Source organism: Hyaena hyaena, unplaced genomic scaffold (genome assembly GCF_003009895.1).
Source record: "Hyaena hyaena isolate Hyena2069 unplaced genomic scaffold, ASM300989v1 scaffold_391, whole genome shotgun sequence".
In the NCBI taxonomy this organism is placed as follows: domain Eukaryota; kingdom Metazoa; phylum Chordata; class Mammalia; order Carnivora; family Hyaenidae; genus Hyaena; species Hyaena hyaena.
The window spans coordinates 536,212-563,965 of NW_024081024.1; the positions used below are offsets into that span (position 1 = coordinate 536,212).

Below are 27,754 nucleotides of genomic sequence, written 5' to 3' on the forward strand. Positions count from 1 at the left end.
GTCTGTTAAGCAACTGACTTTGGCTTAAGTCATGATCTCATGGTTCATGATTTCGAGCTCACAGACGGCAAGATCATGACCTGAATCGACATCGGATGCTTAATTGGCTGAGGCCCCAAGTGCCCCAATATATGTTCTTTCAAGAATTTATCTGTCAAACAGGCATGCTGACTTTCAATTATATCACATGTGCTTTTTACACACACACACACACCCGTTACTTAAGAAGCACAGAACTACAGGGGTGCCTGGGTGGCTCAGCACTGGGTTGGCGAAGCAACCGATTTTGGCTCAGGTGATGATCTCATAGTTCATGGGTTTGAGCCCAGCGTCAGGCTCTGCACAGACAGCTCAGAGGCTGGAGCTTGCTTCACATTCTTTGTCTTCCTCTCTCTTTGCCCCTTCCCTGTTTGTGCTCGCTCGCTCTCTCGCTCTCTCTCTCTCCCCCAAAAATTAAAAAAAAAAACCTTAAAAAAAAAAAAAAGAAAAAAAGAAGTATAGAACTACATGGAAGTACATGGTACCCACTCTTCTGTTAAGAGACAGAACTTGAATTCTACACACTACTCCTAAATTCATTATCTAAATAAAAGGTTAGTACTAGTGACAAGGAATTTGCCTATATATTCAAGGTGAGTAAGAATAGTATGGTTTAAAACATTTGTTAGAAATTTTTTTAAGGTTAAGGGGCTATGATTATCTTTCAACCAACTGACTACTCTGGATGAAGCAAAGAACAGGGTTTCCTCTTTTTCTTCCATCTACATTATCTGAACAATTTAGCTGTACCGGAAATATGATTTTTTTCATCCTTTAAGAAATGGGCTCCTTTATTTCAAGTTTGATAACAATAGAAAGCAATGAGCTAAAGTATTATAATTGTAGTAAGTCAGAATATATATGCTTTTTAAAAGTTTTAAACATTTCAGCAAATATTTACTACATGATTTAGTAGGGTAAAATCAGTATATGTAATATGGTCCCATTTTAAAAATATACAAACTTATGCATTTAAAAAGTTAGTGATGATCTCTAAATTATAGGAAATTTATCATTTTCTCTGTGATTTTTAGAACTTTTCAGTTTCTGTGAATCTATACCTGTATTCTACCAATTGATGGATATTATAGAAGCAATGTAAAAAATTAACAAATGCCTTAGCTCAAGTCAAAAAGACATAATATTTTTATAAGATATAAATGAATTGTATTGTATTTTGGCAATTCAGAAAATGGCATTGCAAATTTGTAAGTTCTAAACCCATTTTTCAAAAAAAAAAACCTTCATTTTTAACCATTAATTCCTTTAACTATAATTTAAATTTCTTTATATATGCATATATATATATATATTTTACAAATAGTTTATTGTCAAGTTGGTTTCCATATAACACCCAGTGTTCATCTCCACAAGTGTCCTCCTCCATGCCCATCACCCCACCCCCATCTGCCCTCAGTTTGTTCTCAGCATTCAAGAGTCTCTCATGGTTTGCCTCTCTCCCTCTCCCCCACCATTTCCCCCCTTCTTCTCCCCCATGGTCCTTCGTTAAGTTCCTCCTAATCCTCCTATACGTGCAAACATATGGTATTTGTCCTTCTCTGCCTGACTTATTTCGCTCAGCATAACACCCTCAAGGTCCATCCATGTTGCTACACATGGCCAGATTTCATTATTTCTCATTGCCATGTAGTATTCCATGGTATAGATAAACCACATCTTCTTGATCCATTTGTCTGTTGATGGACACTTAGGCTCTTTCCATGTTTTAGCTATTGTTGAGAGTGCTGCTATGAACACTGGGGTACATGCACATATATAGTTTTAACATTTATTTATTTTTGAGAGAGAGACAGAGTGTGAGAGAGGGAAGGGCAGAGAGAGAGACACAGAGTACAAAGCAGGCTCCAGGCTCCGAGCTGTCAGCACAGAGCCAGACTTGAGGCTCGAACCCACGAACCATAAGATCGTGACCTGAGCCGAAGTCAGATGCTTAACCAACTGAGCCACCCAGGTGCCCCAGTTTAAATTTCTTCTAATGGCATTTTTATTGAGAGGAGTTTATCAAAGAATATCCTTCTCTTTTATATAACAGGGGACCACTTAGATAGATAAGTAAAAGGTTTCCTGCCTGAGGAAGAACAGATCTAGTATTCTGAAATGTGCCCCACTTTGCCTTAAACTGCAAATCCTACACCTTTGACTGTATTTCAAGTAGTGACAACGTAGGTGATTGGGTAGCTTTTTCACAAAAATAAGGCGGACTTTGTTTGACACCCTTCAAAAAAGCATCTTCAGTCTGATTTTATGGCATTGAACTAAAGAAAAAAAGCTGGACTGGGATTAGAGAGTAAGTTCCCTAACTCAGCATGTTGTAAAATTCCATGAAAGATTTACTGAAAGTGTAATTAATATAGGGAGGAATACTCTCTGTAATTAGCAAAGGTGTAGCTGTGAGAGAGGGGGTTGGGGGAGAAGGGTGTTAAATATCATTATCAGTAAAACAGAACAAAAATCTACTTGCAATCTAAATCTGGAATTCAGTGTGTGTGTTCCATTGTTAATTTGGTTTCTGATTTATTTTATTAACTTTTTTGGTGAGCTAATGTGAGAAGTAGTTTTACCTCACCATGGAAATTGGCAGTTCTGTCTGTATTACTGCCATTTTCTCCAAACCACCTCCTCAGCATAAAGCTGGGAAATCTGAAGCACAAACCCAATTCTCACAAATCTTGTTTTCTCTCCTTAAGGCAAGCACTCTATTCCAAGGTGAAAATACCTAAAATTTCCTTGGTTAGGAAATTATCCTAAAGAAATATAATTTGGGGTGGATCTGATTAACTCCTTTGTTAGGAATCAAACAATTTCCTGGAAAGGATGACAACGAACAGGCAGAGGAGCAGTTCTGTGCGTCCTGCTCCAGGGCTGCTCCAAATATACTAAATTTTGGGGTCAGTCACAAAAATACTGCTACACGGCATTTGGTAAAGAAGATTAGAACTCAAAGACAAGATTGGTATGGTACAGATACAGGGATTTTTTTAGAGTCTTATTTTACTTTATTTTTATTATTTTTAATGTTTATTTACTTTTGAGAGAGAAAGAAAGTGGGGGAGGGTCAGAGAGAGAGGGAGACACAGAATCTGAAGCAGGTTCCAGGCTCCCAGTTACCAGCACAGAGCTTGCCACAGAGCTCGAACCCACACACCGTGAGATCATGACCTGAACAGAAGTTGGAGCTTAATCGACTGAGCTACCCAGGCAATCCCAGATACAAGGATTTCAAAACAAGCACACACATATTCGGAAATATGTGAAAGTCATCTTTTATCTCTGCTCATTCACTTATGTCTTTTTTAAGGTATGTGATTTTTCAGAGATAAAAACACTCAAAATATTCCCAGATTTGAACAAGTCAAAATCATAAGCAAAGTGACATAACTACTGTACTTGTTACATTTTTGTAAGAAATGTAAAGACAATCCAAACATATTTTAGTGACTTTCTTGGGATGTAAAGTTTTCTCCTTAAAGTGATATCCCTTGCTTTTGCAGAATAGGTCAGGTATTTGTAATTGAGTCCAGGTTAACTGCATTCATGAGAGTTAGCTTATGCAGAACCAAATGCGCTATGCTCTTTGTAGCTGAGGCTCTTTGTGGCCTTGAATTATAAGACAGGGAAAGGAAATGGATCTTCTGTAACAAATTTACTATTACTACTGAAAGGTGAATGGATGTCCCTTCAGCCACCTGTGGCTTTCATCTTGAAGATGAAATTTCTCCACATTTTTCTTGAGCAGAGGATATGGTTCGGGCCTGGAGTCTCTTCTAACCTGGTGTGTCTTAATAACTATTAATAGCTCAAATCACGTACGCTGAAGCAGCAGAATCAGTTAACTCCTTCCAAAACTACCAGAGGACAGTAAAACAGCCAAACTGAATGTCAGACATTAGTCAACACTGACTGATGTTCTCCTTGGCTGGGCCTGTGAGAAACCCATCAGAAATGTAAAACATGTACTTTGCTCCTCCTGTTTTGGGGGATACAAGACTTGTTCTTCAGAAACAATTACAACAGTAAAATGGTTCAATATTATCCACAGATTAACTACGTTCACTAGAGAGATCTGTGAGGAACAAAATGCTCTATATCCCTTAGAGTCTATCCCTGAGCCAACTTGTTTTAGGAAGAGCACACAGATTCTCTCCTGTTGTGGAGGAAAATTTTGTGTTTTATTAAACATGAATTTAAACAAGAATTAATAAAACTTCTCATGTTAATTTTTGTAGAGGAAAACTTCAGATCTTGTCCTACAGCCTGGTGGCTTTCAAATGTTTTTTATTGAAACCTATAACAAATACATTTTTAATCAAATTTTTTAATTGTTTAATTACCCTTGAGAGAGCACAAGGGGAAGAGGGGTAGAGAGAGAGAGGATCCAAAGTGGGCTCTGAGCTCAGCAGAGAGCTTGATGTGGGGCTTGAACTCACAAACCATGAGACCATGATCTGAGCTGAAGTTGGACACTTAACTGAGCCACCCAGGTGTCCCTATAACAAATACATTTTTAATCACTGTACATACATATGTATAAATATATATATGGATAAAACACATTTATTTAAAAACAAGAACTTCACAAAGTGATACCTGTTTAGACAAATATATTTTTTTAAAAAAAATTTTTATGTTTTAATTATTTCTGAGAAAGAGAGAGAAAGAGATAGCATGAGCAGGGGAGGGTCAGAGAGAGAGAGGGAGATACAGAATCTGAAACAGGCTCCAAGCTCTGAGCTAGTTGTCAGCACAAAGTCCAACACGGGGCTCAAACCCACAAACTGTGAGGTCATGACCTGAGCCGAAGTCTGACACTCAACTGACTGAGCCAGCCAAGAGCCCCTAAAAATTTTTTTTAAATGTTTGTTTATTTTTGAGAGAGAGACAGAGTGTGAGTAGGGGAGGGACAGAGAGAGAATGGGAGACACAGAATCTGAAGCAGGCTCCAGGCTCTGAGCTGTCTCCATAGAGCGCCATGCGGGCTCAAACTCTGAACCACGAGATCATGACCTGAGCTGAAGTCGGACGCTTAATCAACTGAGCCACCCAGGTGCCCTAGACAAATGTATTCTTGATTTTTCTATTCTTTTTTCTACTCTCTGATTTCATTTAAAAACTGCCACTTGGGAACCTTTAAATGGATTTCACAACAGTGGTTCTATAAAACACTGCCATAGACTAGAGATCTCAAACTATGGTAAACCTATATATATCGTACAGACTTTACAAGACCAAAAGAAAAACTACTACTGCCAATAATGATGACAGCTAAGATTTATTGAGCATTTAGTATATATCAAGCCCTGGGGGTTAAGTGCCTTCACATTTATTACAGGATGTTAAATGGCAAACCTCCGAGCTTCAGTTTTGACTGAAGCCTCACAGGCTCTGAACAGTAAGAGAGATGCCAGATAGATGCCCCACATCCTGGAGGAAAGTGTCAAACCACCTGCGGGAGTGTAGGAGGTGTCTGGGAGACTGAAAAACCAGTTCTGCCACCCTTAGCCATTGATTACCCCCTCCAGCCAATGAAAGACTGGGATCAAGGCTGCCAAAGGAGGGAGGGAGGGAGGGAGGGAGAGAGAGAGAGAGAGAGAGAGAGAGAGAGAGAGAGAGAGAGAGAAGGAGGGAGGAAGGGGCTGAGAGGGGGAGAGGGAGAGAGAGAGAGAGTTTTGTCTTTAGAGTTCCACCCCAGGGGAAGGGAAGGTCACATTCCACTAACCTTCAGATAAACGAGAGAGGCCTCAAGAGGTCCTCTAGAAGGGCTTAAGTCCTTGGAATTTCAGGCTGGGGTGGGAGAGGGTGGCACTCCCATTGGCCGCTGCACAAGCATGGAGGAAGTCCCTCTTGGTCCAAATAAGCCTGGATCATTATAAACAGAACCCCCCTTAGGAGGACGGTCTGACAGAGACTGTGAGGAGTGGGTCTCCAGAAGCCCAGAGAGTGAGGCCTGGGGAAGAGGAGGAGCCTCCTGTGTTTGGAGGAGCAATAGCAGCTAGAAAGTTGAGGAGCAGGTAAGGGAGGAAGAGCCAGAGAGGGGAGGCCAGCCCTGTGCCTCCCTGACTGGAGGTGTCCCAGGCAGAGCTGGGCCTTTCTTGGGATAGGGTGAGGGTAGGGAAGATTTTAGGTAGGGCTGGACTCAACTTTGGATTATTGTAACAGACAGGATTTTAATTACTATAATGAGAATGTCCTAGTTTATGATGAGAAAACTTGAATCTAAAAGCTACTCTAAAGCTATGGGATCTTCTGAGATTTCATCGAGTGCAGGAGAGAAACAAACACAGAGCAAGAGTTTAGCACTTGAGAAGGGGAAAAATTAGTTATGTCCTTCTTGAACATCTTCAACATTTACGGAACACATTATACTTTTAATCCTTTGAACAACTCCATGACATAAGTACTTTGCTACCTACTGTCTATGAATAGATGCTCTGATGCTCAGAGAGGTTAAGTCAGCTCCAGCCATAGTTTCACACTAATGAGTGGCAGGGCCAGGATTCAAACCCAGGCAGTCACTTCAATACTCTGATCCTTCTTGCAGCAGTATGATGGGGGTGTGAGGCAGCAGGAGGAGGAAGTTAAACATTCTAATTTGTATACGGTGAAAGTACTCGCGTCCATTTTATATGTTTATTTTTATTTACTTATAAAATACATATATTCCTGCACTATTTAGTACATTAAAAAATAAGCGCTTCCCTCATTATAAAGTTGAGAATAATAAGATCAAATATATACCTTTTCCTGCTGGGTACGCACACTCCATGCACTCCGGCAGATCTTGGAGTAGGATTCTTTGAGGCAGATCATTTTAAACTCTGTCCCTGGAGTTCCTGCAGTCTAAGGGCTCACCCCTCTCCTCTGTTTGGGTTTCTTTACTGGGAAAGTCTGATAATGGAGATGTTTAAATTGAAGGGTAAAGGAAAGCTTCTTGGATTGGAGAGAACTTAGTGCACCTTAAGGATACCCAAATTAGGAGTAGATGAAGGAAGGCAGAAGGATCACAAAAAAGACTCGGAAATTGGGGGGTGGGCTGTCAATTGAGGACAAATTTCTTTTACTTGGTAATATTCCTTCATTAGTTCTTTTTTTTTAATGTTTATTTTTGAGAGAGAGAAAGAGAGAGAGAGGGGAGGGGCAGAAAGACAGGGAGACACAGAATCCTAAGCAGGCTCCAGCTCTGAGCACAGAGTCCAGTGCAGGGCTGGAACCCAGGAACCATGAGGTCATGACCTGAGCTGAAGTCAGATGCTTCGATGGAGCCACCCAGGTGCCCCCCCCCCCTTTGACTAGTTCTAATAATTTTCCTTAACTCATTAAGTATCATGTAAAATTATTCTCAAGATTTTTTTTCAGCAACTCTGTTCTGAAGCAATTTATAAATTTTCTAAATATCCTAAAACAGGAGTGCAGTAACTTTTGGGAGTTAGGCCCTAAACAGCAGCCTCTGCTCCGTGGTGTAATATGAGGTGTGACATGGAAGCTAAAAGCAATAAAAACCTCCACAGGTATCTTAATTCAGTGTTACGTACCTTACAAGACACCAATTATGCAGAGACCCTAACCTCCACTGGAGTGCTGTGACGATGCTTCCCTGAAATTGTACACAAAACTGTTCATGCGCACGTTCAGGGGAAAGTGTCCAGTTTTCACCCAATATTTGAAGAGTTCCTTGATCCCAAAAGTGAAGAATTACTGGACTAGGTATTCACTTGAGTAGTCCTTCCTTTAAAACAGAACTTGAGAGGGAGAAGGCATTTTTAAGACTTTGTACTGTAGGGGCACCTGGGTGGCTCAGTCGGTTAAGCATCTGACTTCAGCTCAGGTCATGATCTCATGGTTCCTGGGTTCGAGCCTCGCATCAGGCTATGTGCTGACAGCTAGCTCAGAGCCTGGAGCCTGTCTCTGGATTCTGTATCTCCCTCTCTCTCTGACCCTCCACTGCTCACGCTGTCTCTCTCTCTCTAAAATAAATAAAAATATTAAAAAAAAATAAGACTTTGTATTATAAAAGAATACCTATTTGGAGAAAAAAATGAAACAAAACAGTAGGGAAATATACAAAGTAAAGCATCCTTCTCCCCAGAAGGGATCTTTATTAAGAGTTTATAGTTGGGTGTCTAGAAGCTTAAAACAATCTTCAGAGGAACTGTCTCAATAAGATAATCAATCAAATACCTAGCTTAAAACCCACAGGAGTCCCAAAGGGGAAACTGGAGTTTGACCTTATGGTGGTAATAGGAGAATAAAAAAGGGTTCATTCTGAAAAAAAGGACTGCTCTGGAGAGGGACACCTGGTTAGGACATCCCAGGGGGCTTTGGACAGGTGGGAGATCACCAGGTTGAGGAGGAGGTGTTAGCTGAGAGCTATCAATGCCCTAGTGGTAGTGGGGCAGAGGACTTGGGGATCACTCCTGTGGCCTTGGATGCCAGCTGTTGATGGCAAATGACCCGCCTGCAAACAACAGAAACAGGCGATATACAAGTTCTATATGAAATCTACAAGGTCTATATATGTGGACATGATTTTTTTCACATTAAACGTTACCAAGGGAGTTAGAAGAATTACTGGAGGAGTCATCTTTGCAGATGGTAAGATTCAGTGACCTAAAGATGTCAATTCTCCCCAAAACCAATTTAAAATTTTAAGTACATACTTCAAAATTATAATGGAATTCTTTCCTGAAACTAACATATGTATGCAAAAGTTTATCTGAGAATAAAGAGTAGAAAAAGAGAAGCACTCAGGGTATGTGTGTATATGCCCATTGAGATATTTGTATTAACAGACGCAAACAGATTTTAAAGGTACAATAATTAAAACAGTGTGATATTGGCTCAAGTGTAGACAGAGGTTAGGGAAATGGAAGAGAAAACCAGAAACATCCACAGGCACGCAGAATTTAGAAAATGATAAAGTTGCTGTTTCAGATCAGTGAGAAAGTATGGATTATTCAATAAACCACAGGAAACAATAAATTTCAATCTGTACCTCACATTATATGACAACACAAATTCCAGATGGTTTAAATACTTGAGTTAAAAGAATTTTTAACCACAAAATCTCAGTTTAGAGCAGTAGCATAATTTTGAGGCTTTTGCATTCCTGGTCCTCACAAAACTGGAGACAGCCAGGCCCTAGGTTATTTTGCAAAACTTTTTTTATACCCTTAGCCAAGAGCTATCCATCAATAATATGATATTTAAATATCATTTAAATTTATCATTCAAATGTATATATTTCGAAAATTATGCCTCTTCAAGGACAGATAGTGTTTACTTATCAGAAGGCAGTACATTTTACATAATAATTTAAAAACTACACAAGTTTGGTGGTTTAGTCGGTTAAGTGTCGGACTCTTGATTTCAGCTTATGTCATTATCTCACGGTTTGTAAGATCGAGCCCCATGTTGGGCTTTGTGCTAACTGCACAGAGCCTGTTTGGGATTCTCTCCTTCCTTCTCTCTGCCCTTCCCCCATGCTTGCAGGTGTGTGTGCACTCGCTCTCTGTCTCTCTCTCTCTCCCTCTCCCTCAAAAAAAAACAAAAGTAGACAAATTTTCTACTTAAAAAATTAACACTGTATATTTTTTTAAAGTTTATTTATAATGAGAGAGAGCAAGCAGGGGAGGGGCAAAGAGAGAGGGAGAGAGAGAATCCCAGGCAGACTCTGCATGGTCTTGCACAGAGTACCATGCATAGCTTGATCTCAGGAACTGCGAGATCATGACCTGAGCTAAAATCAACAGTCAGATGCTTAACCAGCTGAGCCACCCAGGCATGCCAGTAATGCCATATTTAAGCACAAAGAATATGCTACGTTTAAGCACAAAATAATAACTGTCATATAATTCTGCTTTTCTAGACATTTTCCTAAGAACGATCCAGTTCAATGTAAACATAAGGAACCTGTGAAAACTCTTGGGTGGTTATTTAATCTTTAAGTTATGACTCAAATAAAAAGTAGAAATTAGGCCATTTCATCTTCTGTGTATGGGGGTGAACATTAATTGTTAAAAGTTTGTTAAATTTATAACCAGTTTGCTATAGAACAAAACCAAGTGAGCTAGCTATTTAACAAAGACGCCAGATTATAGTTTAACATAACCTAACATGTTTTAAATTAAAGTTATACAGACTTTTCTGTTGTTCTTGCATGCCTCAAATCTCATTTACAATCATTTCAAGTTAATATTTAATCAAAAGTACACACATACACATAAGTGTGTAAAGAGAATGATTTGGCTTTTGATGCCTACTCTCGGTAATGAGTGCTAACAAACACTGAAATTTTCAAAAGCTTATTGCTTAGAGAGCGTTGAGTAAGAGCACAGAGAAAAAAGGAAAAACCAAAAGTAGTTACCTACAAATAAACATCTGAATTCTTAATAAATGAAGAGAAAAATTGTGAGAAATGCCTCCAAATACACAAGTGTCTTACCAATAACGTTTAGACCAGCACTGTCCAAGAGAACATTCTGAGACAGTATGCATGTTTTAAGTCTATACTATCCAATATCGTAGCCATTATTCACATGTGGCTATTCAGCACTCGGTATGTGGCCAGAGTGCCTAAAGAACTGGATTTCTAATTTAATTTAAATTAATTTAGATTTAAATAGCTACATGTAGTTAGTAGTTTCTGTGTTGGACAGCACAGGTTTGTCCTTCCCTAGTGAAAAAATACTAAATTTAAAATAACTTCTATAATATTTCTGGAGAAACCACAAGTACCATAAATCAAAATTTTTGGTAACTTCTCTTGACATCTGAACTCAAGAAGAACACAAAAAAGATGATCTCAAACAGAATTCTTGAACAATGAAAATTACCGTGGTTGTTTTAGTGTAGGATTACTACCATGCAGTTCCGTAGTAGGTTCTTAATAAATCTTTGTGAGAAAACGAATAACTAAGTTGATGAATGAACTAGCAGGCAAATTCTTTCACTCCTTGACTAGAGAATAGAAAACCTTATGGGAAAGGGTAGGAATTTCTTTGAAATTTAGAGCCATTATCTCTCACTTTTTAAAAAATTTAAATCCAAGTTAACATATAGTGTAATAACAACTTCAAGAATAGAATTTAGTGATTCATCACTTACCTATAACACCCACTGCTCATCCCATCCAGTGCCTTCCTTAATGCTTATCACCCATTTGGCGCCATACCCGTGCCCAATGCCCCTCCAGCAATGCTCAGTTTTGTTCTCTGAATTTAAGAGTTTGTGGTTTGCCTCCCTCTCTCTTTTTATCTTAATGTTGCTTCCCTTCCTCTATGCTCAACTGTTTTGTTTCTTAAATTCCACATATGAGTGAAATCATATGCATTTCTCTTTCTCTGATTTATTTCGCTTAGTATAAGGCACTCTAGTTCCACGTCTCTCATCTTTTTAAAAAGGAGTTTAACAGTAATAGAGGTGGATGGATGGCAAGTTAGCTAGACAGCCTGATAGTTAATTAGTTTGATATATGGACCTTAGTAAATGATTTTCAAATGTAGAAATTCTCACTGGGATGACTCCTTCTTGCTTTGGTACTCTATTAAAGGCTGCAAGGCAAGACTTTTCATGTTCTCTCAACCCCTGAGTTATTTTTTTCTGCTTCAGGAAAAGGGAGTCCATTTTATATAACAATGTTAAAATTACACAAATTAATTTTCAAAACCCTCAAAAGCAAAATAAAATTATCTGCAGTATCAGGACTCAGAGGTAATAGTGGTTATAATTTTGTTCTCTATCCATAGTTTTTTTGTTTTGTTTTTGTTTCTGCTGACTATACATACATATACATGTAATATTCTAAAATTAAAATTGGATTGTACTTAATAGTTTATTTAACTTATTTTTCAAATGTTCTAATACTGGTGAACATATTTCTATGCCAGCCAGTATACTATTTTAATCAATTATATTGTCTGTACAGCATTCCACTGCCAAAATATTAATGTGAATCACAATCCTATCTTTTCCTTCTGTGTATTTTTCTATGTCATTTTCTGATGCTACTTCAACAACTTGGTCTATCCAAATTGGTTTTAAAACTCCACATAATTCTCCACAGTGCATTAAAATTGACTCTACCCTTTCCTCCTAGATTTCCCAGTTATGTTACCATCTTCCTGTGAGATGATAAGACTTCAGATTTGAGACTGAAATTGCTAATGGGGTTTTTCTCCCTAACCAGTAGGGGGTTGGTAAGCATGACCTAGAACATCAGCTGCCAGATCTCCCAACCTAGAGGTGGGGTTTGGGAATAAGGAGGAAAACAGCTTTGTTGCTGGAGCATTTGTGGGAACTTTAATAAGACTCCTGTGGAATTTCCAAAGAGTTGTTGCTTCCCGGAGTATGAGGAGTCTCTGTATCAAAGAGTAAATGTTCAAATAGCTCACTATCGTTCAGGGCACATTTTTTATCTGCCTCTGAAAGTCTCAGTTCATCAGCATGAAAAAGGAATTTCTGCTGGATTTATCCAGAAGCCCAGCCGTATTTGCACAGAAGATAAGGGTTTGATGATGCACAAGTTCTTCTAGCCGAGTCACCAACCTGGAACCAGAAGGCAGGAGCAAGGACTGGGATTCTCTTTCATCTTTTGGACAAACAACAGAGTCCCTTGTACTGCACATTCACACACATAGCAAGCATTTGGAAACACACAGTACTCCCCTTGTTAAAACGGAATCCCACTGACTAGCTAATTGATTCACAAGTCTGCTAACTAATTCCATACTAATGGCTTAAACTAAAAGTTAATGAAACACAGTCAGGACCCCATTATGTTCCACTTGTAGCAAACTTCTTTAAAAAAAAAAAAAAAAAGGAGGGAGAAAAGAGCTGGTGCTTCATTAAAAGGGAAACGTCTGGGACATCATCGTGAGCTGGAATGCACCCACAGCCAGAAGCATTCCTTAGACAGGTCTCCCTGCCAAGTCCTGGGGAAGCCGTTTCTCAGAGGCAGGAAAGAAATCCCCACAGGTATCCCATGACCAGACTGACCAGAGCTCATAAGGCAGCATTGTTTGCGGCAGCTCTGTGGGGTCTGCTAGAGATGGGAAAAATCTGTTCACATAGACTACTGTGTACTTTACAACTTCACACCCCATCCTACTACAAAACTCACATCTGACTCAAACTTACAAAGTAAAGGGGAGTCAGGGAATGTTGTATCCTCTTTTCTCCCCACAGATCTGGGCTAACAGGATTCGTTTATTTCTTCCAAATAAATGAAGGTGTGTATAAGGTCAAGAGTCAATGCCCTGATCTCTCTCTTGATCTGGTTCCCTTGTCTTAAGACCTCTGTGGTCACCTCTGGGCTGATCGTTCGCAGGTCTCCACCTCCAGCCCAACTTAGGCAACCCGCTGCCATCAGGCTGTCTCTACTTGTACGTTTTCACCAGAACCCCAATACCACGTATGCAAAATCATTCCCTGTTCTTTCCCATGAATCAACTTTCCTGGCTTGGCTTCCTTACAACTTTAGTGGCGCTGGAAGCTGGAAACTGAATTACCATTGACATTACTCACTTACTCATCACTCATTTAGGATCAGAGGACAATCACAGATGCCCATTGGAGGAGCTTGGCCCTTGTTCAGAAAGTAGTGGACACTGCAGATGCTTGCCTGTGTAACTACCTGATAAATGTATTTTTGGAAAATTATTGTTTTCAATTGTACTCTACCTTACCAAAACTTATTAACCAATCCTTACCTCTAGCATTTATTTATTTGGCAAATACTCATATAACACTTACTACTGTTCTACGTGCTTTATAAATATCCACTTCTTAAATCTTCAGTCCTAGGAGGAACGTACTATTGTTACCCCTCTCTTACTGATGAAGGTTAAAAGGCACAGACAGCACAATCAATCACCTTGCCCTGGCTGGCCTGGCTACCTTATTCTAGTTCAAATACTTGGGTTTCTTTTCCTGAACACATAGCCTTTGTTCACGTTCCTCCTGATTTCTTCACCTCCTCTCCCTTTACAAATATATGCTGGCTTCTAGGACTCATTGAGAGCCATACCACTTGATGAAGACCCAATCAGTTCACATTAGTCTTTCCCCCTCTGACAGTCTCCTCCACTTACTCTCTGCATGCTGTCTGTACTGCTGCTTTGCACAATAACCTGTCTCTTTGCCCTACTGCACTAAAAGCTCCTGGAGGTCAGAGGTCACCAACATACTCTATTTTTTCCCTCCTCTAGTACGGAGTAAAAATATAACTGGTACTTGGTATTTATTGTTTAACTAAATCAAAATGATAAGTATTGCCTCTATCCAAGAAAAAAGATTAAAAATCACCTAAAGGTGTCTTTCGCTTTTTGTAGCTTTTTTCACCATTCAACGACAATAGGACATTATACATATTTGTAGGTAGAAATGCTATTTTCTTGTTTTCATTAGACCATGGGTCAACAAATTAAGGCCCATGGTCCAAATCTGTCCTGTTGCCTATTTCTACAGACAGACTTTTAGTGGCACGATGCCATGCCTTTTATGCCTGTCTATTGCCACTCTCTCAGCACAAGGACATAATTGAATATTTTGCCATAGAGACCATATGGCCTACTAAATCCCAAATATTTACTATTTGGCCCTTTACCAAAAAAGTTTGCTGATCTTGGTTTCAGACAAAAACTAAACAAAGCATATGAAAAGGAAACACTTCAGCTTACTGCCTTTTATTTGAATTTACTTTTCCTTATTAATTTTCTTGACACTGTCTGTATACTTTTCAAATTAAGCATCTACCAATGGTTTGGGATCAAAATCAGAGTCAGCATAATTTGCTCTGCATCACAATTGCAAGGACACTAAAAAAAAAAAAAAAAAAAAAAAAAGAGTGTGCCAAGGTAGTGTGCTCTGAAAAGCTTCTTCCCCTTTACCGAAGTTTCTCTTGAAACTCAGTGCTCTGCTGGGATCCACACCTCTGAATGTTTCACACAGCTACAGGAAAACATAAAGTCTCAGCGACTCTTAGCAGTCTGGTCAAGTTTGCTTGTTGTTACCTAGATTTTCCATGCTGATGGAGGCAAGAAGAGACGTGGCTAATAAAATCAGATAATCCCCAAGCATTGTTACCTGGTTTCCAAAGGCAGGTAGAGACAGCATTTACCTCTAATCGGTGCCAGGGTAGTTTTTTTGTTTCATTTTGTTTAATCAAAACAATGACAGGAAAAGTGGGCCTTCCCACTATTCATAAACAATAATGCAAAGCAGAAAATCACAGATTTTCAATATAGTGATGGAGTGACTTTAAGTTTTTACTTAAATTTCTTTTGGTCCAGCTCACGCTTGGCCTATGGGAACTATGGTTGTGAACTGTCTTGGCTCCTTATTTCTGAATCTCTCTCCTAGGAAACTGCCTGGTTACTACTGCTCCTTCGACCGTGTACCCTTATAGTCCTTGGGAGTTCTGACTCTGACTAGCAGCCCAGTGGCTGGGTCTCTACTGCCTGCTGACAAGTTTCTTCAATGTTGACAGCCTGCCCAACTCCCGCAAACCTCCCAACAGCATCTGCTCCCCGACTTCCTGTCATCATGTCACCATGGTGTGCTGTGATGGGCCACGTGGCCTCTGCCTTCGGCCCTGTACTATGTTGTGGTTATCTGACTGCTCCATTGGCAATGCTAAGCACCTACAACTGTATCTGCCCAGTGCATGGCATGGTTCTCCACCTGGCTGCTCCCCATCTGCCCTGCCCCACTGCACTCAACTGGATAGCTCCAAACCCTCATAAGTCTTCTCAAATACCACAATGTTCAACAATCACAAACCTGCTGAATATATAGCCAGAGTCAAGTAGTTTTCCTCATTTTTATGCTACACTGGAGCTATTAAAGGCCCTAAGGACAAACTTATCAGTCAAAAATCACACCCAGCAAATTTCTCAACACAAAAGCTAGAAACAAGCCAATAAATATGTGTGGCTCTTCCTTTCTGGGAAAATATCATTATGTTGACATCTTAAAAATGTTCATTTGAATGTTTTCAAATACAGACTCTTGTCTATGTCTCTTTTTAGAATAACGTGTACAGCACATTACGCATATAATCTTTGGCATTAGCTTGTGGATGATTCCTATAGCTAACTACTGGGTTTATCCATGGCCCCCCCTTTCCTAAGAACTGGCTACAGGGGCACCTGGGTGGCTCAGTTGGTTAAGGGTCCAACTCTTGATTTTGGGTCAGGTCATGATCTCACGATTCGTGGGATGGAGTCCCGCATCAGGCTCTGTGTGGTCAGCCTGCTTGGGATTTTCTCTCTCCCTCTCTCTCTATCCTTCCACTGCTTATGTCTTCTCTCTCTCTCTCTCTCTCTCTCTCTCTCTCTCCTCTCTCTCTCTCAAAATAAACATACATTTAAAGCAAACAAAAGAACTGGCTACATAAAGGGAAAAGGATGAGGTAGGGTAAGAGAGAACACCATACAATTTTGTGTCAAAGAAGAAATCCCAGAGCAATAAAAAATAGAATAGCTATGAGTACTATAAATCTTAGCAAGAAATAGCACATATTTATTTAGTTTCTAATATTCCATAAAGATAAATGAAGAATAGGAAAATGACATTAAAATCTTCAAAGAGTGAAACTACCAGTCAGGGATTGCAGCTTAAGTGACAACTTGGTCACCCCCCTGGTACAAAAGGGTTCTAACAGATGGATTAACAAAACCATATGAAGAATTTACAGTACAATAGAAGAGAGGAATAGGAGGCATAGAAAAGTATATACCAAAATAAAGAATTACAGAAGAAATCTGAAGATAAAGTGATAAGGGTATTAGAAGAGAAAATGAATCTCATCGGAGTCATTACATACAGAGTATTATGGAGAACTAGTAGAATCTAGGAGTTGGTAAAGAATGTTCCAACAGTGTTTACATAATCACAGCCTTTAGTAAGTGGGTAGGAACCATAAAAACACAACAGAGTGGCTAGAGTTTTCCTGTGCTGTGCATTAAAATCCAAATAAAGCACAAAATCTAATAATATGTGTTCACGGCTATCCCAGAATCCAGAAGTTAGATGAAATGAAGTGTGTGTAGGAGATATTCAAATTGAGTTCAAACCTGTAAACTTCAAAACAAGACAGTATTTCACTATCAAAATAAAATAATGTTTTCTCCCCAACAGTCTATTATATAGGCGAGTTCAAAATTAACGGCTTCTGAAGAAAAACGAGTAATTTCAGATCTGTAACGAGGTACACAAAAAGTGAAAAGACAAAATAGCTGTAGGATTATTTTATTTCCATAGAGTAAGAAAAGCAACGATGCTCTTTTAACTAAAAAAGGTGACGTGGGGTAAGGGCTATGCTGCAATAAACATACGACTACTAAGGGATCAACCAGATTGTAACCAATAACCAGCAGATAATTTTGGGAAAGACAATATGTTCTGACATCTGGTGCTTCGTTCTTCTAGGTCAATGAAAACTTCATCTGATCCTTATTTGAACCATATCACAATCTTATAAGCCTCAACACTCATGATTAAAAATTCAGTATCAATATATTCTTAGCAAGTGTTAAGAGCCAGTCTCCTTGGGATCAAATGCTAGCTCCTCCCTTTACTAGTTGTACAACCTCAAATTGCTCCATCTCTCTGGATGCCATTTTCTCATCTGTAAAATGTACGTCATGATAGCATCTTTCTTATAATGAGCGAGGAACAGATGAACTTACGTTTTTGAGGTATTTAGAAGAGTGTTTGGTATGCAATCAGTACTATGTCAAGGTTTGTTATGTAAACACTTACTGAGTATCTACTGCTCTAACAGGATTCAACCACAGTTCGACGATAGTTATAAGGCACACAAAAGAGATGAGTTTAAGTCTCTACTTTGATTTTAAAAACTTATATTCTGGTCCCCATAAATGGGCCAAATACATTGAATATAGTAATAATACAATACAAGGTACTTCATCCATCTTGTGGTTTAACATATGCCTCTGAATAGTTTGGATCACTTCCTTAGAGATGGCTGGGCGAAACAAGTCTGCTAAAAAGTGTCCAGCCTCCCCCTGTCTTCCAGTGTGAAGATTCTATGAGTTAGAAACAAAAAGATCCTACTAATCCTTCTCTTTAAAAAAAAAGTTCATGTATTTATTTTGAGAGAGAAAGAGAAAGTACACAGGCACGAGTTGTGGAGGGGCCAAGAGAGAATTCCAAGCAGGCTCTGTGCTGTCAGTGCAGAGCTCTACACAGGGCTAGACCTCACCACCCATGCAATCACGACCAGAGCTGAAATCAAGAGTTGGACGCTTAACCAACTGAGCCACTCAGGAACCCCACCAATAATTCTTTTAAAAAGCAGAGACTGGAGCATGCAGAGCCTTCTCTAGAGAGAACAAAGACAAAAGAGGTAAGAGTAAGGAAGAGCTCTCTTGGCTTTGGTTTTCCTGCCCACATCCTTTTCCTTGTTCATCCCTCACTGTGCCCTCCCTCAACCACATGAAGTTCATCCATGAGGGAGAAAAATGGGTGCGAAAGGACAGACTCAGGTTGAGGGGAGTCTGGTATCCCCTCTGGGTTCTTTGGGGCTGGTTATAAAATCATCTGAGATTATTACGAACTGTTGGCAGAGGTATGTTCTTTTCTTCAAGCCAGCTGGCCCTCTGACTTATAGTGCAGGACTGGTGATTCAAAGGACAGGTGAAGGCCCTAGAAGTGAGTGCTAATTAGACAGTGTTGACTGAACAGGGTGGTGAGAGTCCCGGGAAGTGCAAAGTGCCTTTGTGTGTACTAACCTAAGGCTTGAACATGTGTGATGAGGCACTGTTTTCCAAGGAAATAAATTATGGCTAAACTTGGGTGGGAGGGAGTATTTTCTGATCATATCAAGAGGAGGGGAAAAAAAAGGGCAGGAGATGTTCTTGGATTAACAGTTTTTTGTCTGTGAACTGAGGGAGGTAGCTTTGAAAGTTTCCACAGGCCCTGCTCCCACTAATACTCTCTGAATCTATGCATAAAACCCATTGGAACCTACTGAGTTTGTCTCCTGCTTGTCTTCTTATTTTTGCCTTCCAACTTCTGTCACACAGATATCATGTTATCACTTACCACTTCCTGCTTAAATCTACAAACCTTGAGCCTAGATCCCCTATGGTCATATTGAAATACACTGGTGTTTGTTGATAAGCTAAAGACAATAGGCAGAGGGCAATCTTCTAGTCTAAGGTAACATTTGTACATTTTTCCTAAGGCCTACCTCCCCATCATATTTACTTGGGGACAAGGACTCTATTTCAGTCCAAGGCAGCAGGAAGGCTTGTGTCAAGGATGGCCTATAGAGCAATAAATGGATGACACAGTATTTACGGTGCTACCCCAAACACATGGGGTAATACTTAGAGCTTCTCCTCCATATCTATCTTCTACAGGCCACACTGAGACCTACTGAATAGTCTTAGTTTTATGTTAACTCTACTAAGGAAAGTTGAAAAGACACTTGGCTTGTTTCCTCTCTCTTCCACTATTTTCCTGGTCAAACTCAATCAGAATCTATGTGAAATTGTAGAAACTCTGTGTGTGGGGGCGGGGGGGGGGGAGAGCTTCTGCTCTTTGATTGTCAATGGTCCTCAGTCAAAATCACAGAAATATTCAAAGCAGAGGAGAAAACTATTACTTACGGCCATAAAGTAAGCTCTGGCTAGCTTAGCTGGAGTTTAGTGCACAGAGACTAACAAGCTAGGTAGGGGCCCCCAAATTATTAGTACATGGGAATATTTAAAACAAAGAAACGAAGCACAATTTTATCAAATCAAACCCAATCATATATATAAAGGATATCATGATGAAATAGGATGGTTCAACATTAGAAAATCAATGTAATTCACCATATTTTAGAAAACTATACAATCATCTTAATAGAGGTAGAAAAAGCATTTTGCAAAATCCAACATCCTGATACATATTCTCAGTAAACTAGGAAAAGGAGGGAGCTTCCTTAACTTAATAAAGGATATCTATAAAAACCACAGCTGATATCACATTTAACAGTGAAAGACCACTGAATGCCTTCTCCTTAACGTCAAGAATAAAGCAAAAATGTCCACTCTTACCACTTCTATTCAACATTAAAGGCATTGGCACTGCAATAGGGCCAGAAAAAGAAATAGTAGGCATCTAGTTCGTAAGGAGAAGTAAAACTGCCTTTAAAAAAAACCACTAGAGTCTATGTAGAAAATCTTATGAAATTTCCAAAAAAAAAAAAAAAAGGACTACTACATTGCGAAAGGTTGCAACTTCCAGGACCAAAATACAAAAATCAATTTTACTTCTGTACACCAAGGATGAACAACCAGAAATTGAAATATAAAACAATTTACAGTAGAATAAAAATATAAACCACTTAGGAATATATCTAACAAAAGATGCACAAATCCTAAACACTGAAATTAAACCTAGTTAATGGAGAGATAGATATACTTTACTTATGAGTCAGAAGACTCAATGTTTCCAAGATTTTGGTTTTCTGAAACTGATCTATTGATTCAACGCAATCTCAGTTCAAATCCCAACAGACTTTTAGATAGAAACTGACAAGCTGGTTCTAAAATTCATATAGAAATGCAAAGGACCTAGAATAGCCAAAAGAACTGTGAAACAGAACAAAAGGGAAGGACTAAAATGACTGATTTCAAGGCATTGTATAAAGCTACAGTAGTGAAATCAGTGTAGTATTGGCATAAAGGCAAACAAAGAGACTAAGGAAAGGGAATAAAGAGTCCAGAAAGAGACCTATAAATATACAGACAATACATTTTTGACGAAGTTACAAAGGCAGTTTAGTGGAGAAAGGATGATATTTTTTGTGTATTTATTTGAGAGAGAAATAAAGCAAGAAATTCAATCTATACCTCACACCATATATAGAAATTAATTCAAAACAGATCTAAGGGGGTGCCTGGCTGGCTCAGTTGGTAAAGCATGAGACTCTTGATCTCAGAGTCATGGGTTTGAGCCCCATGTTGGGCTAGAGCTTACCTAATAAAAAATAAATAAAAATTTTTAAACAACCAACCAACCAATCAACAACAAAGCAGATCACAGGTCTGAGCCTATATATATATTATGTATGCTTAGAAGAAAACAGGAGAAAATCTTTGTGAGCTTGGATTAGCTAAGAATTCCTTACATATAAACATCAAAAATATGATCCATCATGATTTGACTTCATGAAAATTAAAAACCTCAGCTGTCACTGTAGACTGTTAAAAGGCAATCCACAAATAAGGAGAAAATATTTGCAAAGCATAATGTGATAAATGTCTTGTGTCTAGAATATATATAAATAATATAATGAACTCAATAATAAGAAAATAAGAAGGAAACAATTAAAAATGAGCAAAAGATGTTAACAGGTCACTAAGGAATATATACAGATAGCAAATAAGCACATGAAAAGATGCTTTAATTACTCATTAGGGAAATGAAAATTAAAAATCACAATGAAATATCACTACACACCTATTGAAATGATTCAAATTAAGAAAAACTGATGATACCAAATACTGGATAGGATGTAGAAGGACTGAACTCTCAAACACTGATAATAGTAGGAAAGTAAAATGATATGCCGCTTTGGAAAGTAAAAGTAAAACTTTACTTGGGGTAAAAGTAAAACATTCACCTACCGTATAATCTAGCTGTTCCATTCCTAGTTTTTTATGTAAGAGGAAAGTGTAAATCCATTTAAAGCCTTGTACACAAGTAGCTTGGTTTGTAATAATAAAAAACTGAAAACAACTTAAATATCAACTGAATGTATAAATTGGGATATATATCACATGTGTAGATATATGTGTCATATATGGGTATGTACATATATATGTAATGGATCCTATTCATCAATAAAAATAAACTATTATTCATGCAATGCAACATGGATATATTTTCAATAATGCCAAGTGAAAGAAGCCAGGTCAAAAAAAACAAGAGTACATATTGTATGATTCTATTTACATAAATCTCTAGAAAATGCAATTAAATGCATAGTGACAGAATGCAGACTACTTTGACTTTACCTCAAAGTAGTGAGTAGAAGGAAGAGGGGATTCCAAAGGGCAGCAAGAAACTTTTGACAATGATGGACATATTCGTTATCTTGGTTGTACAGATATACAGACATATGTCAAAACTTATCAAATTTTACCATTAATTATGTGTTATTGTCAGTGAAACCTAAATAATGTTAAAAATGTATGAAATGCAAAACATTAACTGAAACATGAATATTATATTAGACTAGAGTAATAACTTTGTGGGATGGTGGGGAGTTGGGTTCATCACATGGACAGAGGTTCTCGGGCAAAGTTTTGTTTCTTGACCTAGTGGTGATACCAGGGTGCTTACTATAAAGCAAGTCATTCATTATATATGAATTCATCATATATACAAATCATAAAATGTTATTTTTCTGAATAAGTATTAAGCCATATGTTTGTTTTGTGTGCCATATATTCTGTGTCTGTGTTTTATTTTACAATAAAAATATTTCTTAATCCTGAAAAAAAGTTAAGGAAATTGTGGCTTGAGAGGAAGAGACACATAAAATATGACTCAACTTACGATAGGCACATTTCCAACTTTTATTCCCAGGACTATACAATACTGAGGAAAAGGAAATTGAAATGATATGTGGTTAAATTGAAAATAAAGTTAAATAGAGTTGTTAAATGGCTGGAGCATTTAATGAACATTTCCTAAATGTGAGAGGGGAAGCCAGCTAAATGCTATCTGAAGTTGGGTGTGTACCTGTGACCTTTCCGACCTGAGTGGGAGAATGGGCTGGGAGGTGGGCAGGGGTGCAGGGTGGGGCTCAGCAGATCCCATGGAAGCTAGGGAACAGACATTAGTTAAGAAAGAAAGGCAAGGGGTCAAAGATCAGCAGGTCTTGGCATATCCTAGATGAAATTCATCATGGGGTGGTATGTGACAATAGCTTACAGTGAAGGCTCTAAGGTCAGATTGCTTGGATTTCTAATTTCATTCCACATGTAGACAAATATTTGCCAGGTGTCTGCCTCACTTTCCTCATTTGTAATGTTCTGACAATGATGTGAAATGTTGTGAAATTTAAATGAGATAATGCCTGTACGCTACTTAGTAATAATGCCTGACACCCAGTAAGCATGTTACCTATTGTTACAGCTGACTTCTTAAACTTGCAACTGTCAAGCCTTAGTAGCTAACTGAAGGAACATGATTTTAACCAACTGAGCCACCCAGGCACTCCACTGAAGGAACATGATTTTAAAAAGACCTATTGCATTCAGGCTATTTGTAGGGCTTGCCATGATAAACACCTGCCAGAAGCTCCTTCCAGGAAATCCGTTTAAAGTACGTTTCATTTTGGGCTTCCGCAGACACATCAGCCCTTTGAGAGACAGGAGGCAGGCTGAAGTGCCCAAATCACAAATGGCTTTATAAGCACGATTCCCTTCAAGGCAATCATTTGGTGCCTGGATCCTGAACCTACTAATTTCATTTGTTACTGTTATTTCCAAATAATACTCTTATACTCTAAATTCTTCAGGGAATGTCACAGACAGGCCAGCACGGAGCCTTCAAAGATGGGGTGCCTCATTTTGAAACCATAACTCTTAAGGAATAATGTAAGCCTACCACACATGCAGTTAGGGGATTATTCTGGTTTAGGAACAGCTAGATTATACGGTAAGTGAACTCTACACACTCTTTCCCCCTTTAGTTTTTTTGCTTTTTTTGTGGGGCCTGACAAGCGTTGCTCATTTATTAATTCCTTTATTCATTCATTCAGCACATTTATTGAGCACCTTCTATGCCTAAGCCCTGGAAACACAAAGATAAATGGGATGCATACTTCTTGCTGTCACCACTGGGGTGTCAGGCCTGATAATAAGGGGACAAGGACATACACAGTCTGCGGAGAATACAATTTGAACAATGTACATGTATCATTCACAGAATACAGGAACTATCTACTCATAGGCTTTCAACTTAAAAGGTTCCATAGATAAGATCAAATCTCAGCCCCTTAACTCTGTGACCCTGATTAAGTGTGGTCTTTTTTATTATAAGGCATGATCAGTGCCCTGTTGTATGTGTTTTGAGGATGTTTCATACTATTGGCTTTGAGACGATCTTTTCATAAAGATCGGCTCCATTTTGCAAAGTGAGAGACTTGAAAAAGACATGTAAGAAGAGGTATATAACTAAGATGAAAATAAGAGCAGAGATAATATAAAAATTCAAAGAGGGAGATGATGGTGTCACTTTTATGGGATCACTTTGGTGTTAATCTGGCCTGCTATATGGTGTTAGGAGCCTATGCTCTGAAGCCCCACTGCCTGAGTTCAAATCCGAGCTTTGCCATTTGCTAACTCTGTAACCTTAAATATGGTATTACGCCGTGTCTCTGCTTCCTTATCTGTAAAATGGGAATAAAAATAGGGCTGACTCTTAGGCCTTCTGTGAGGGCTGAGTGCTAGGCACATACTATTACTGGTAATACAGTTCTAAAGAAGAGGTTCAATATGTCAATCAACCACAAACTGACAGTGTATTCCTGTGCTAAAATTTTTGCTATCAGCAAAATGGTTTATTAATGGGAAACATATTCCTATCTATAAAAATATATATTGTTTCTACCCTGCCTCCCCCCAACAAATCTTAAATGTCACTTTTCAGAGGGGCTTTCTTGATCAGTAAGTGACAGTGGCATGCTGCTGTCTTTCCTCCCTAGCTTCCAGGGGACACCGAGTAGATACCAAAGACTAGATGACAAATGGAACTTTCAAAGCATCCCGGGACATGATTCTGGGCAAAGGCTACTGAACTTAAGAGCAAGAGGGACAAGACGGTAGCCCTGATGGAACCAGATGGTAAAGAATCCCTGTTGGGAGTATTGGGGGCGGGGAATGATGGCTGAGGATGAGTGTAGACAGGCCCTCATATGTGTGTGTACCCAGACTTAGGAACAACCCAACTGCAAAGAGCTGGACTGCACTATATTGACACATAGGAGGCCAATTCTGGGCCTGGTGATCTTTGGGAGAATGAGGTGATATTTGTCAGTGTGAATGTATGGCTGCACACCTTTTACTCATCCTGGGAAAGTAACAATTGGGTAAGCAGGACCACACAATAACAAGGCTAGTTGAGCCCACCTCCTGAATGTCTCTTCCAGGCTCTGAGCAAATACAAGTTTTTGAAGTTCAGGCCAGAGACTATATGTGTCTTCAGGTTCTAACTCTGTGTATAAAATAGGTCATAATATTGAATGAATCATGCTTTGAATATTTTAACTACCTCTACAGGAGGGGGATACTCAGAAAATTTTCTATTTATTGTATTTTGCATACTTTTGTCAGATATTCATACAAATGCATGCCAAAGGGATATGCAAATCATGGATTTGAAATACAAGGTGTATTTTGAGGTAAGAGTTCTGAGACCTTTGGAGGAATATCTATTTGTGTTGTTGGTTTCAGAGACTAGTTTTGATTCTTAGGTGCCTGTTAATTGGAAGCCAGACCTTCAGGATTCTATAGAACTTTGAAGATGTGCATCTAAATTCATGGAGACTACTTGATTTAGGGAACAGCAGAAAGATCAATGGAAAGAAAAGGCAGACAAGTAAAGGCAAGACTTGTGCTCCATGAAACCCAGATACTTTCTTCTCGCAGGCCAAGCTAAACATTCAGACATAAGTGGGTTAGCTTTGGGCATCCTCATGGCCCATCAACTCTGGCCCCTTGCTGGATGGACTTGTCTAGTCAGTAGGCAGTGTTGGAAAGCTGCCAGGTGTGTGTGGCTCATTGATTATTGATCTCAAACCTATAGCTCAGCAATCAGAGCTGAGCAGTGCTCACAGGAAGTGCAGGGCATGGCCCCCACCTGAAGGCATGCACACTTCTCCGTTCTAACCAGCCATCAAACATCTGAAGTCACACCAAATCCTTGAACTGAGTTTGTGGATAATCCAAGTCTGAATATTGCCAGAACGGGCCTGACTTTAAACAACTGGTTTAGGAGTCTACTCTGTTATGGACAGAAAGTAACCACTGTGATTGGTTTATCAATGTGTTAATTTTTCCCTCTCCCTGGACTCATCCTTGACCTTCTTTTAAGACCCCTTCCTTTGTGACCCCCACCCCCTCTCCCACAGAGATAATGCCGTTTAACATCAAATAAAGCAAGAGTAGACTTTGGATGCCTGCCTGTGCTTTGTATGGCTGTTGCCGAAAGCCCTGCACATAGAAGGAAGTTTGTGCAGGGCCTCATCTGGGAGAGATGAAATATTTTAATAGCAGTGTTTATGTTCTCAGTCTGCAGATAACCAAAAACCAGCAAGATTTTTACATCAGGCTTTGAAATGAAAAATATCACCCACTCAATGGAAACACAAATTTCATCCCTTTTGCCCTCTGGCCCTCTCAATGCTATTAGTGTTCCTAGATTTTCCTGCTCTCCTTGAGATTTCTGAGTCACCACAGAGGGAGACCCAATGTGATGTCTGGCCAAGTTTTGCAGGTTTTGCGTTCTCAAGAAAAGCAGACTTAAAAGGTTTCCTTTCTGAGTTCCCCAGGCCCCTCAGACAGTCTGGAGCAGAGACTGTGCTGAGACCCATGATAGAGGAGAGACCAGAATTGCAGCAGGCAGGGCGAGTTCAAAAGGGCACCGCGAGCTCACAGTTAAATTCTAGGCAGCAGCTCTGAGACCCGCAATCCTGCCTCTCACAGATGTAGGGAGAGAGTTCCCAGACTCCACACTCCATCTTAACCTTACAAGTTTTGCCCTCGGAGGGATTCAAGCCTGTGATTCCCAATCATTCTTCCTTTCCCTAAAGATGAGAGCTTACACAGACAAAGCAAATTTTTCAATGTCACCACGAGGACAGTTTTAACGAATGTCTCTGGATTCATGTTCGTGGGCAGACATGTACACTTGCACACTCTTCTAAGATTAAGTGTACTTGAAAATCTGATTTATAGAAGCAAGGAGAACAACTCATTTTTAATAATTGACTGGGTTAAAGTAGATTTCTTCACTGAAAGAGTCACCAAGGCACACTCAAACAAAACACATACCATTCAAATTAGCTGCTTTGGCTGAACTTATTTTTTATATTAATTTAGTCTGTGCTCTCCAAAAATAAATTAAGCCTATGTTACACATTCCTAATGAAAACAATTTTAATAAACAGACTGTGCGCATGTGGATCATGAACACACAAGAGTATAAATGTTTGTAAGAAACAGTTTTTGAAACCCATTGCCTTGAGTCTCTCAAATAAAATGTATCTTTTTCTCCTCCCTCTAATTTTAACATTGACCTTTATTCCAGTATCTAATCTGCCACGTCTTAGAGCAAAGTGTCCCAAGGATTGGGTAATTAACATGAACATCAAAAGAACAGCTATCACAGGTAGAGAAGCTGTCTGAGCTCTTTCTCTTTTGACAGAGATTCTAGATACTACAGTTTGGATAATTTATATGTGGTCCCAGGGTAGGACATGATCTCAGTCAGGGATATCCAACTATATACTTGCATGTGTTATAGAAGACTTGTGTCAAAGATCAACAGAGATATAGACAAGGGAACAGTGAGTTCTCATGAAATGGAGATGGGAGGGGAAGTCAGGTAAACTTCACGGAAGAGGTAATGTCTGAGCTGTCTCTTAACGGATGAATAGGCATCTCCCAAAAGG

The 27,754-nt window shown here is 39.2% G+C and overlaps 1 protein-coding gene and 1 non-coding gene across 2 annotated transcripts in view; one reads left to right on the forward strand and one right to left on the reverse strand.

Moving 5' to 3' along the window:
- PALLD (palladin, cytoskeletal associated protein) overlaps window positions 1-27,754 on the reverse strand; it is a 383,592-nt gene that overhangs the window by 114,250 nt on the left and 241,588 nt on the right. The window lies entirely within an intron of this gene.
- TRNAK-CUU lies at window positions 20,967-21,039 on the forward strand. Its single transcript has one exon. It is a non-coding gene; the product is annotated as a tRNA-Lys (tRNA).